The 13167-nt window shown below is 43.2% G+C and overlaps 1 pseudogene; it reads left to right on the top strand.

The window, feature by feature from the left end:
• Window positions 1–6742: 6742 nt before the first annotated feature.
• Window positions 6743–12195, top strand: LOC134480450 (reticulocalbin-1-like; annotated as a pseudogene).
• Window positions 12196–13167: the final 972 nt, after the last annotated feature.

Genomic DNA, 13167 nt, shown 5'->3' with positions numbered 1-13167 from the left:
AAGGGTGGGTCTCTGAGGGGCTGGAAAACGCCCCACCAATCTGGCTAAGATAAAAAAAAAGATATGAAGAGAAAGTTACAGAAATTTGAAGGGTTAAGCTAAGTTGCTGAGAGTTAGTATAAGTTACAGAGAAAGTAAGGTTGAACAAACAGACAAAAAAGAATAGGAAATTAGAGAGCTAAAGAGAGATAAAAGACAAGAGAGGAACATGTACTGGCCACAGTCATTAGGGAACCTAGGAAGACAGTACCTGGAAACAGGAGAGAATTCCTGGCTAAAAGTCAGTGTGCCTGATGCAAAGAAAACGGACCCTGGGTCAAGGTCTGCCCCAGGAAGAACAAGAGGGGCCTCTCCAGTGGCTCTTAGGAAAGCCTCTTGGTCCTAGAGTGCTGGCTATGCAAAAAGATAGAAGGAAAGCCTGTCCAGTTGTTGTGTGAATGCGGGGGGCCTAACACTCTGTGCTCCTACGTCCAAATGGACTAGTGTCCAGAGAAAGACCTTGGGTACAGGGGGCTACTGGCAACAAACAATACGTGTGGACTGCTCAGCTTTGTAGGTATTTCCAATAAAAAGCAAACAAACAAACAAACAGCCTTATTACAGTTGCAGCAGGTGCAGGAGAGAAAGCTGGGAGATATCCTGTGCTGCTGCCCTCATGCTGTGATTCTGCAGCAACAACTTCCTTGCGAATAGGAACCTGTATGCAGTGGGATCCCTTGCTGGGCCTGTCATCTCAAAAATAGGGGCTTCCCTAATCCAAAACCTTGGAATCCAGTTTACTTCAGGCCAGGAATGAAGTCAACCATCATTAGGGAAAGAGCAAGGGGAAAATTACATAGGAAAAAATATGCGCCTTAGTCAGAAATGATCCTCAATTTCTAAGGCCTCCACAATCTCCACCCCTCTCTTATGAGCTATGCATAGTGATGTTGTACAACTCCAGATGGTAGGAAAAGGCAGAGTTCTTTCCAGAAACAATCATACATGATTTTCACCCTGACATCTGTGAGGTGAGGTGGCATCATTTCACAGAGTCAGCACACCCGGGATGAGGACACAGAAGCCACAGATGACAATGCCACATGGACTCCCTCCTGAACTTATGAAACCATTAAAATTGAGGTTTAGCCTAACCTTAGGCCATTCCACTACCTGCCCATCCAGCTGATTTTTATGTTTGCTCTGAGTAAAAGATCAGAGTGTAGCCCCAAATATCCTCATGATTGGACTTGGAAATTCAGGAAGAATGATATTGGAGAATGGATGGCTATGTGGTTACAATGTGGTAACTAGGTTCTGACCAGGAACCTCGTCCTTAGCCAATGGGGACTTTAAGGCGGGGCCTCCTGCTTGTCCAGTGCAGGCTAAGACTTCAGGGTCAGGCCAGCTCCTGAGCCCTACACAGGTCTGCCTGCATACCCTTGTGATTGCATTAGAGCCAGAGTGCTCTCCACCCTATCCTCTTCTCTCTTCTTTGTCACAGCCATGGTCCCCAAGAGCACCTGTCAAACACCTTTATACATCTATCTCTATCTCAAAGTCAGGTTCCCAGAGAATCAATCCCCATAGCTGACCATTAATGAGTATTCACTGTGTGTGTGTATATATAGTATTTTAGAACACAGAATGGGGATTCTTGGTGAAAGCTTCTTGGACATGTGTCTTTGCTAGATGTCTTTGCACTGGGATCTTTCCACATGACTTAGATATCCTTGCCATGAGTTCATTACCCATCCCCTTTCCATTTCAGTTTCTTTTTTCTTGTGGATGCTAATGCTGTTTGACATAAGATCCAAGGATGAACTTCCATAATGGGCTATGGTTTCAGACTTGATTTACAGCCATGTGGCCATTGGGTTGCTTCCATTTGATCTTAGAGGTTGATTAATCTTTCCAGCAAGGCTTCCAGTACTTGATAGGATTGTGCTACATGCTGTCAGAGCAGAGTTATACAGAATTTATATACTGTCCTTCCACTGACGGTGCTTACCTTTGCCAAGACCTCAAAAAGGGCAGCGCTTGGAAAAATACACTGCAGGCAAAGAAATCATATATGTGGGTCTACCCCTGGCTATGTGAGAAATGACAGAGGAATATGGTCTTGGCTTACTGGTAGTCTTATCCCAAGTCTAGGGAAGGGGACTCCAGAGAGCACTAAGCCTCTCCTCATCCATCATAGTCTGTATAGCCTCTGGCTTTCATTTGGTTGGTGTGGTGACCTTAAAATGTTCTAGGTATTTCTGCCATGTTCTGTCTCTATACCTAGACATGACCTCAGGTGTACAGTCACATTGGAAACATAAAAAGCCTTGCACCTGAATTGTGAGATTCAATGTGTGTTACATTTAAAATACCACAATAATTGAGTGGCCATTGCTACAGTAAATATTATTAGGGGGTTTCTACCCCACCGTAGATCATTTAGTTCCCAAATAAAAGACACAAAACTTTTAGATTTATAATAAGCCTTAAAGTATTAGAGCTGGGCAGACATCAACCCTCTGTGCTATTTTTTCTGCTTCCCTGTCCATAACCCCGAGGTATTGCTTGCCATGCTCTGCCTGGGTCACTCCTGTTCTGACAGGCTGGCCCTCATGGTAATACACTCACGATCCACCTGCCCTATGGGGTGGTGTCTCCTTCCTTCTCCTCCCATGTCCTTTCCCTCTCCTCGTGGACCCTGCCTGAGTCCCCAGGCCCAGGGAAACTTTGCTCTGTCCCCTCTCTTCTGCACAGCCCTTGTTGTAAGAATTTTATTAACCAATCAGGGATAACATAGGAGGCAAAAAAAAAATCTGGTATACATGAGGATCTCCTTGTCTTGGAGCAACCAGGCGTTAGGGTACAGAATTGAGCATTTGAATATACAGCAGCACAGACCAACCCATTATATGCCGATCTACTTTGTAGTTGGACTCAAAGCTTGGCTCTCACACCCGTTAGATGTTCAACCCTGGAGTAGTTATTTTACCTTTGTGTGACTCAATTCCTTTATCTGCACAGTGAGGATGATAACGAGTGTTTAATTCACAGAGTTGTCTTTGGGAGTGATGAGTCAATATATTTAGTAGTTAAGTAGTGGCTATCATTGCCAACGTTTTCCCAAGTCACCTTCTAGGAGGTCAACTGACTCCTAGGTGAGTCTTTGGTTACACTGCTTCAGTTTTCTGTGGCTACACTGTTCAAATGGCATCCACTGGTCACACATGGCTATTTGAGATGAACTAAACTTAGAACTAAAATCTGCCTCTCTAGTCACAGCAGGCAAACCAGGAGGCAAACAGCCAGCCAGAATCCATAGCCAGAAACACTGCAGATATAGAATATTTCTATCATCTACAAATTTCTCATGGACAGCAGTGGTCTAGGTTCTTGGTGTCTGGTTTTTCCTTCAGGGAGAATTACTTGCTGTACTAATATCCAACGGTTCATTTTTAAAGCAACGTTACCAAAATATGACTTACTCACCCCCAAATTAATCCAGTTCAAGTCTACAATGTAATGGTTCCCCATAAATCTACCCGAGTTCGTCGCTAGACCACGGAACAAAAGAACAAGAGCGTATGCAGTTATGTAAAATGGTATGCAACAGTATTGACCACTGCATAATTATACTGCACTACTTTTGAATTCTTCAAAATTCAGGCCTTTTATTGATAGTTGTACAAAAATACATTATCCTAGAGTTGAGAAAATATTATACAGAATTTCATCTGGACTTTATATTTCATTGAGACTTTAATATTTTTGCATCTTTTGCCAGTATCTTTAGATTCTTTGTAAGAGTTTATTTTGTGGATTTTTTTGCCGATCTGGTCACTATTTGATGCCATTTCAATGTTCTCAGGATTTTGATGAAAATAATACCACAATGATAAAGTGATACTCATTTTCTTGAGCCATCTACATATGTATATGCACACATATGGGAAGTTATGTATACATGTTTCTATGCTATACTGTGTAGAATACAATTCTATTATACGTCAACATATACAGTTTGCTCAATATGATTTCTGTGAATGTTATCAGTCATGGGGAAATAATAAGAGCCTGAATAAACATGGACAATATTTGCAGAATGCACATAAAATTGAAGATGGTATATAAGCAAAAGTGTGAAGTATATCACTTAGAGCTTTCATATCGAATGCACTTTAAAATTTTTAATAGATTAAAAAAATTTAAATCATCTTTACCCAGTTTCATTTTTTTTTCACAATGTATCTCCTGGATGATTTGAATTATATATGCTGCTCAAGATCCTTTAAACAACAGTAACCTAATGCCTTACATGTGTTTCTGATATTTCTATTCACTTGATCACTGTTCAATAATTGTACCAAGTTGATAGCTGTAATTTTTTATCACTTTAAGAATGTAAATTTCATGTGTGTTCATATACTTTTGATCCTAACTCTTTGAAGGCATAGGCAGGTGCATCTCTTTTTTGAGTCAACCTGGTCTATATAGGAAAACCCTATCTTAAAAAAATCAATCAATGAATAAGCAAATAAAAAAGAATTTAAAACACTTGAAATTAATATGAACACAACCACATCTTTAATAACAATTGATTTTTTTATTGCAGATAATTCATATAATCCAAAATGTTATATAGTGTCATATGGGAACTCAATTTCATCGTAAAATAAACCTGCTTTTCTCTTTTCATTGATTGCTCTTAGTTTCCATATTCATACACATATATAATTTATTCTGATTATTCTCTCCCCCACATCGTCCCATTCCCTCCCCTATGACTTAAACTTATACAGTCTTCTAAATTTAGGTTTCTGATGTCTGATTTCTCTTTTATTTATTATACATTCCTTTACTTTTCCATCTATAGTTTATGATATCTTAATAAGAAACCCATTCTGTCATTAGCACTCTCTGTGCTTGATAGGAGGCATTCACATTCTTCAGTAGCTTGTCATCAGTGCAAGAAATGATGTCGAGGTCTCTCTCTCTCTCTCTCTGTCTTTGTCTCTCTCTGGCGCTGGCTCTCTGTCTCTGTCTCCCTCTCTGTCTTTCTCTGTCTCTCTGTCTCTCTCTCCATCCCCTCCCCAATTGTTTTGTTTTCTAATACAAGGTCTCACACTTTAGTCTAGCCTTGAACTCAAGGCAATCCACCTACCTCAGCCTTGTGAGTTTTGGGATTCCAGGCATACACCATCTTGCCCAGTGAATTTTGTGACTCTCGTACATCCCTTTACCATTTCTGAATTATTTTTAATATTGCTGTGACCCTTTTCTACCTTCTAGATGTAGATACATTAACTGATTAGAAGGTTTTATTTTTAAAGATTTATTTATTTATGTACATGAGCACTCTGTTTGCGAGTGTAATGCATGTCAGAAGAGAACTTCAGACAGAAGAGGGCATTGGATCCCACTACAGATAGTTGTCGGTCACCATGTAGTTGCTGGGAATTGAACTTGGGAGCACTGGAGAAGCAGCGCTCTTAACCACCAAGCCATCTCTCCAGCCTGATAAAAAAGATTCTAAATTTCATTCTTTTCGTGTTTGTTTGCATCTTTCTTCTTGAGAACACTGTGATGGAATGTCCAAATGGTAATTAGTGGCGGTTGGTAGAAGGAGCCATATGTGTGATGCCAAGATATGTGTGAGGGGCTGGCAACAAGGTGCAGAGCCAAGACCATGGCCCCTTGCCCTGAGGCTCCCCTGCTGGATGTGGGCTCTCAGGATGCCTTCAGGTGAGGACAGCAGGTGGTGGCTTGCGCCCTGCTGAGCTGGCCTAGGAGAGTGGCAACCACAATAGCCAGGCCCAAGCCTCCAGCCTGGGGCAGCTGGGAGCTCCTGAGGCTTTGGCCACAGTTAGGTCAAGCTGGGCCTCGGGGCAGCAGAAGCCGCCCTGCGCCTCCTCAGAGCCCTGAGAGGGGACTGACCCGCCTGGACTGAGCCCAGAGCTCCGCACCACAGGCCTCCCGGTGTCGCGCCTCGCCCTGTTGTCTGCCCCACGGAGTGGGCACACGTGTCCTTCCCACCCCGCCGTTCGACCGCGCCCGAGCCGGGCCTCAGGGCACGCGGAGCTCATGGGTGAGCACAGGGCCTGAGGGGGCGGGGCGCCCGCATATATTTTGCGCCTGCAGCAGCGCGTGTGCCTGGGCGAGTTTTCCTTCCGCAGGTGCCGGCAGCCCAAGCTGACTCCTCTCTCTCCCTCTCCGACCCCGGCAGGGCCCAGAGGTGATTCTGCCTGCACGATGTCCTCCTTCCTGGAGACGAGCTCTTCGCAGGCGCCACGTCGCGAACAAAAAGAGAAAGAAAAAAAGAAAAGAAAAGCAGAAGAAGAGACCAGGGACGGGGACCTTAGCGGCTTTGGGGGTCAGCTCCGCCTGGGGCAGGCGCGCTTTGACAGTGGCGGGGTTTCCAACAGAGACTGCACCCTCGCAGTGTCCAGGGAAAAAGCCCAGGCCAGCCCTGCCAGGGGACCTCGAGGCCTGGCGCTTGCCCGGACCCCTAGCCGGACCTCGGTCTGGTCCCCAGGGACAGCAAGCAGCAAGCAGGGCGGGCTGCACCGCCAGAGCAGCAGAATCAAGGTAGGTAGGAGACCCGCGTCCCTCCTTGGCTGGTTCTGGCCCTGCCCACCCCCCCGCCCCCTTTCCCCCTGTCCTGGGAAAGCAGTGGCAGAAGGAGGCAATGCAAAGTGAGCCCATTGGGTAGGGGAAGGGAGGGTTCAGGGATGTATGGAGAGCTGAAGTAGGGATTGGAAAGCCCATGGCATTGGGAAAGAGTGGAGAGGTAATCTGGAGTGTGCTGTTAGAAGACGGAGATCGTGGGAAAATATTTTCTTAAAACCTCAGGCAATGAATGTATTATTTAATAGATTTCTTCTGATCTACTTTGAAATTGGTTGCCTCTTGCAAGAGATTGTATTTGGAGGATGTAAAATACCCTCCTTCAATTACTCGGAGAAAGGGAACATAAACAGAGATTTCCTCTTTTTTAGCCTCCAAAGCTCTGAGAGATTACAGTTCTGCATAATTTAATTCTTTCCTACCTGCTATGAGCAGGCCTCCAGATCAGCAAGTTCCTTTGGAATGGTTTTGCTTGTTTTTGTTTATTTTCCATGGTGCTGATTAGAAAGCCATGAATTGTTTTGTGAATTTTAAATTTCAAGAGGTGGCACCCAGAGTTGATGGTGGTTTCCTTCACTCATTGCAGTGTAGTTGCAGCATAAAAAAAAAAAAAATACTTCTTGTGACAAGAAGTGGAAAAAGAAAGTTGATGAGCTAAGAAAAGAAGAGCCTTGAGCCAGATCAACATTTGGCTTCCTCAAATATAGAGCAAGCATGGAATGAGGCTTTTTCAGAATCGAGGGGGTTTTTAGGATTGGGCAGTGAATGCTGTCTGGGGCTAACCCGTCCCTTTTGTGGCTGACAACCCTTAGGAGAAGGTCAGAATGTGCCAACAGCACAGAGTGGGCACTGGTGGTGTTTGAACTCAGAAGTGCTCAGGAACTGTGAAAGTTTCTCTGTTATCATCCTGGAGCCATGTAGTGAAATAGACCACTGTGATGCTGTGTAAGAGGCCATTGTGAGGGCTGCAGAGATGGCTCAGTGGGTAAGAACACCAAGTGTTCTTCCAGAGGTCCTAAGTTCAAATGCCAGCAACCACATGGTGGCTCACAACCATCTGTAATGAGTACTGGTGCCCTCTTCTGGTGTGTCTGAAGACAGCTGCATTGTCTGACATATAAATAAATAAATCTTACAAAAGATTGTCATCTACTGCAGTTTCTATGTGGACAGGGCACAGTTGAAGGGATTAAAGATCAAGTACATTGCCTGTCTTTAAAGATCAAGTGTATCTTCTAACTTTTAAACCAAGAAATGTAGTGTCTTTTTTGCTGCTTGTGTACCTTTTAGTGATGTATCTTTTCTCCTAGTACGTCCTTTGTTTCCATAATAGTTGTTTTCAAGTATATATGATTATCGCTCCTATTTGCAGAGCTATTCAATATTTTCATTGGTTAAATATTTGTGGTGAATTTACATTGTGATATCAGTAAAATGCTATGTGAAAATTTTAGAGAATATACCGGTTTGGGTAATTTTAATAACCTTTGCCCTCAAGTGGTGGCCTGTTTTCACATTGAAAAGACTGGAATTCATTACCATCCATAAAAGGATTGATAGGGAAGCACAATGGACAGCAACAGTGTTGTTTCCTTTGACAGTTGTGGGAGCCAAGAAAAAAGTGTGACTTGCTTTTTGTGATTTTCCAAATCAAGACTCAGTATCATTACTATAGAAGCCCATGGAAAAAATGATGAAGTTTTCAGAAATCACCAGTTGAAGAAATGGTGGTGGTTTTGCTTATATTGAATTCTGAGTTTCAAAGTTATGTTTCATTTTTCTTTATTCCTTAATGAGGCTTTTTATTAAGTTTTTTATTCACCATTACACACTTAGATGCACAGTGCTAGGATCGTAGTAGCTGCTCATTAAATCACTGATCATTGGGGAGGAGGAATGATAAGAAAGTATGTATTTTCTGTAAGTTCTGTTAGTTTTGGGAACAGGTGGTTTTAGGTTTACCATCATACTTTGGTATCTTGTCCCACATAAGACAACTTGACAGAACCCCCTTTCTGGCCATTATGTTCAACTTATTTTTCTCTTAATCATTCTTGAAAATCATGGAAGTAGTGTGGAAAATTGATTGTACCTGCAGTATAGCAAAAAAGCCCAGGCTAGATAGGAATCAGTTATGTTTCTCCATGAGCTGATGTCTTAAAACATCTAGATTTTAGGAATTTGGTGTTGTGTTTTCAAACATACATATTACAGCATACAGATAACATCGTGATAGAATAAAGGAATCTTTTGATTTAGCACCAAATTCCCTAAAGCAATGACTACTGCACAGCTCTCTTGGCCATATGAATAGCTGAAATTATATTTCACTCTTTTAAAGAAATAATGAAAGCACTTAAGTTTAAAGCAGAGCCCATGGGAAAAGTTTGCTGTGGTGTTTCTCTTTGGTTTCTTGTGCTCTTTCTAGAGAATGACTTTAAGAAGTCAGGGCGACGGGTCAGGTGGTCAGTGTGGTCAGGCAGTCATGAGCAGATGGTTAAGCAATGTGCTAGGGCCCCATAGGCCAGTGAGCCCAGCTGAGAAGCAGAGTCTAGCCAGTGAGCCTAACTGAATAGCAGAGGCTAGACAGTGAACCTGACTGAAGAGCAGAGGCTAGCCAGTGAGCCAAGCTGAAGAGCAGAGACTAGCCAGTGAGCCTAGCTGAAGAGCAGAGGCTAGCCAGTGAGCCTGTGTGAAGAGCAGAGGCTAGTCAGTGAGCCCAGCTGAAAAGCAGGGTCTAGGCAGTGAGCCAGGCGGAAGAGCACAGCCTAGCCAGTGAGCCTGAGTGAAGAGCAGAGGCTAGCCAGTGAGCCAGGCTGAAGAGCAGAGGCTAGCCAGTGAGCCTGAGTGAAGAGCAGAGGCTAGCCAGTGAGCCTAACTGAAGAGCAGAGGCTAGCCAGTGAGCCTGACTGAAGAGCAGAGGCTAGCCAGGGAACCTGACTGAAGAGCACAGGGTAGACAGTGAGCCTGACTGAAGAGCACAGGCTAGCCAGTGAGCCTGACTGAAGAGCAGAGGCTAGCCAGTGACCTGACTGAAGAACAGAGGGTAGCCAGTGAGCCTGACTGAAGAGCACAGGTTAGCCAGTGAGCCAGGCTGAAGAGCAGAGGCTAGCCTTTGACCCTGACTGAAGAGCAGAGGCTAGCCAGTGAGCCAGGCTGAAGAGCACAGGCTAGACAGTGAGCCTGACTGAAGAGCAGAGGCTAGCCAGTGAGCCTGACTGAAGAGCACAGGCTAGCCAGTGAGCCAGGCTGAAGACTGAAGAGTAGTGATTTTAACCTTTATTTATAAGTTCTTCCGTTTTCCTAGAATTTCTACAAAGGTTTGCCTCCATAAAGTTTGACTTATAAGGTTCTCCTTGCTCTCTTCTTCTAATCTCCTTTCCTCTTGCTCTTATGACACAATAATTTCCTTACTCTCAATGCCTTACTCTCAACGCTATGCCTTTACTTCTAAGTTCTTCTTGAGTTCTGTTCTCTTCAATTCAGTTCTGTCTAAAAAGCTTTCTGTCTCTTTGTACTCAGCATTTGTATATCTTTCTGAACACAGCATCACATGGTGAAAAGTTCACCACAAGTTTGCACAGGAATTCAAATAATAAGTTGGATAATCAGTTTACAACAGAGAATGTTTACATGCATATCCATGAAGAGTAATCATCAGGATAAACTGTCACCATCTGTCACTGGCTCTGCATGTTCATGGAGAGTTAAAAGCTGTAATTTTTATGAGAAAAGAATAAGTGAAATTGCCTATAGGCAAATCCAGTCAATTATTTACGTTCAGTCCTTGCACCTATAGTAAATCATTAGTTCTCTTTTAATGAACTTTTGTTAATTGGTTTATACCCTCTTAGAATGGGTTCTAATTTGTAGATGCCTGCTTGGTATTGCAGAAGCAATTCACTCATGACACTTTAAGAAGGAAGAGTTCTCAATGCAATTTTGATTACCAGAGAAAACATAATAGCTGTCCCATTATAAAGGAGCTTAAAATTACTAATCTAATTTTAGGAATTCTTATAGAACCATCATAAGAATTAAGAAATCATCTATTTGTCTGTACATCATCACGCCAAGACAATACATCTTCGTTGCTCTGTGGTGATCTGCTCAAAAGAGTGGGGTAAAGAGCATGACAAATACAGAGGCAGATCCTTGCAGCCAACCATTCAGCTGAGAGCAGGGTCCCCAATGGAGGAGTAAGAGAAAGGATTGAGGGAGCTGAAGGGGTTTACAGCCCCATAAGAACAACACTAAGAAACATCCAGAGCTCCCAGGACCGAAACCACCATCCAAAGAGTACACATGGACAGACCCATGGCTACAGCTGCATATGTAGAAGAGGATGGCCTTCTTGGGCACAAATGGGGGGAGAAGCCCTTGGTCTTGTCAAGGCTTGATGCCCCAGTGTAGAGGAAACCAGAACAGGGAGGCAGATAGGCCTGGGTGTTTGGGTGGGTGTGGTAAGACCCCAGAGTAGAAGGGGAAGGGAGTTTTATAAGGGGTTTTGTGGAAACCAGGACAATGGATAACGTTTGAAATGTAACAAAAGCCCTCTCTGGGGAAGGGACAGCTGATAAGCTGCTCTGAGCCCCTACTTCCCTGCTGCCTCCCTTTGATCGCGACTGGGGTGCATGGTGTTAGCCTGGGACTCTCCATGGCCTGCTGCTGGCACTGGTCCTGGCGTTCATGGCCAAGAGCATGATGAGCAAGGAGCACATGGTTTTTCCCGATTCAGAGCAGGGCAAGTGGCCACCAAAGAATAAGCACAGCTTCCTGTACAATCATGAGGTCTTCCTGGGCAAGGAGGACTCCAAGACCATTGATAGCTAATCCTGGACGAGAGCAGGAGAGGCTGGGGAAAATTGTTGATCCAATTGACAGTGATGAAGTCAGCCTTGTTACTACTGAGGACCTGAAAGTTTGGATCAAAGAGTTACAGAAAAGATACATCAACCAAAATGTGGCTAAACTCTGGAAGGATTATGATAGGGACATAGATGAAAAATCTCCTGGGAAGAATACAAGCAGGCTACCTATGGCTACTACCTGGGAAACCTTGCTGAATTCCAAGATAGCTCTGATCATCACAACTTTAAAAAGTTGCCTCCACGAGATGAGAGGAGGTTTAAGGCCTTGATGGTGACCTGACAGCTACTCAGGAGGGGTTCATTGCTTTTCTGCACTAAGAGGATTTAGAACATATGAAGGAGATTGTAGTTCTGGAAACGCTGGAGAATATCGACAAGAACAGGGATGGTTTTGTGGACCAGGATGAGTACATTGTGGACATCTTTTTCTCACGAGGACAATTGCCCTGAGACCGACTGGGTTTTGTCTGGGGAGCAGTTCAATGATTTCCCAGATCTGAACAAGGATGGGAAACTGGATTAGGATGAGATTCACCATTGGATCCTCCCTCAGGACTATGACCATGCACAGGCTGAGGCCCAGCATCTGGTGTATGAGTCAGATAAAAACAAGGATGAGATGCTGACCAAAGAGGAGATTCTAGACAACTGGACCATGTTTGTGAGAAGCCATGCCACCAATTACAGGGAAGATCTTACCAAAAATCATGATGATCTTTGAAAGAAAGTCATCCTCATGTGGCCAACAGTCATATGATTTCTATTCTGGCTGATGGCTATATTTGTCAAGTACATAGCAGTTGTGTCCCTAAACAATAAGAAACCTTTCTAAAGCTCAAAAAAATCATGCATTACACCACAAACAATAATAGTAGGAGACTTAAACAAGCCACTTTCATCAATGGACAGATCAGGGAAACAGAAATTAAACAGAGACACAGAAAGACTAACAGGTTATGAAACAAATGGATTTAACATATATTTATAGAACACACCACCCTAAAACCAAAGGATATACCTTCTTCTCAGCATCCCATGGTACCTTCTCCAAAATTGGCCATATACTCGGTCACAAAATCGGCCTCAACAGATAGAGGAAGATAGAAATAATCCCATGCATCCTATCAAAAAACCACGGACTAAGGCTGATCATCAATAACAACAAATAAGACAGAAAGCCCACATATACATGGAAGTTGAAGTCAATGACAACTTGGTCATTGGAGACATAAGAAAGAAATTAAAGACTTCTTAGAAGTTAATGAAAATGAAGATACAACATACCCAAACTTATGGGACACAATAAAAGCAGCGCTAAGAGGAAAACTCATAGCTCTGTATGCCTGCAAAAAGAAACAGGAGAGAGCATATGTCAGCAGCTTGACAGCACACCTAAAAGCTCTAGAAAAAATTAAATAAACCCTAGAGGAGTAGAAGGCAGGAAATAATCAAGCACAGGGCTGAAATCAAACAAGAAGAAACAAAACCGAGTATCAAAAGAATCAGCAAACCCAGGAGCTGGTTATTTGAGAAAATCAACAAGATACATAAACGCTTAGCCATATTAATCAGAGGTCACAGAGAGTGTATCCAAATTAATAAAATCAGAAATAAAAGGGAGACATAACAACAAAATCTGAAGAAATTAAAAAGATCATCAGATCCTACTACAAAAACATATATTCAACAAAAC

This window comes from Rattus norvegicus, chromosome 9 (genome assembly GCF_036323735.1).
Source record: "Rattus norvegicus strain BN/NHsdMcwi chromosome 9, GRCr8, whole genome shotgun sequence".
Taxonomy (NCBI): Eukaryota; Metazoa; Chordata; class Mammalia; order Rodentia; family Muridae; genus Rattus; species Rattus norvegicus.
Note: the sequence above shows the minus strand (reverse complement) of the source record. Positions and strands in the feature narration are given on the sequence as shown.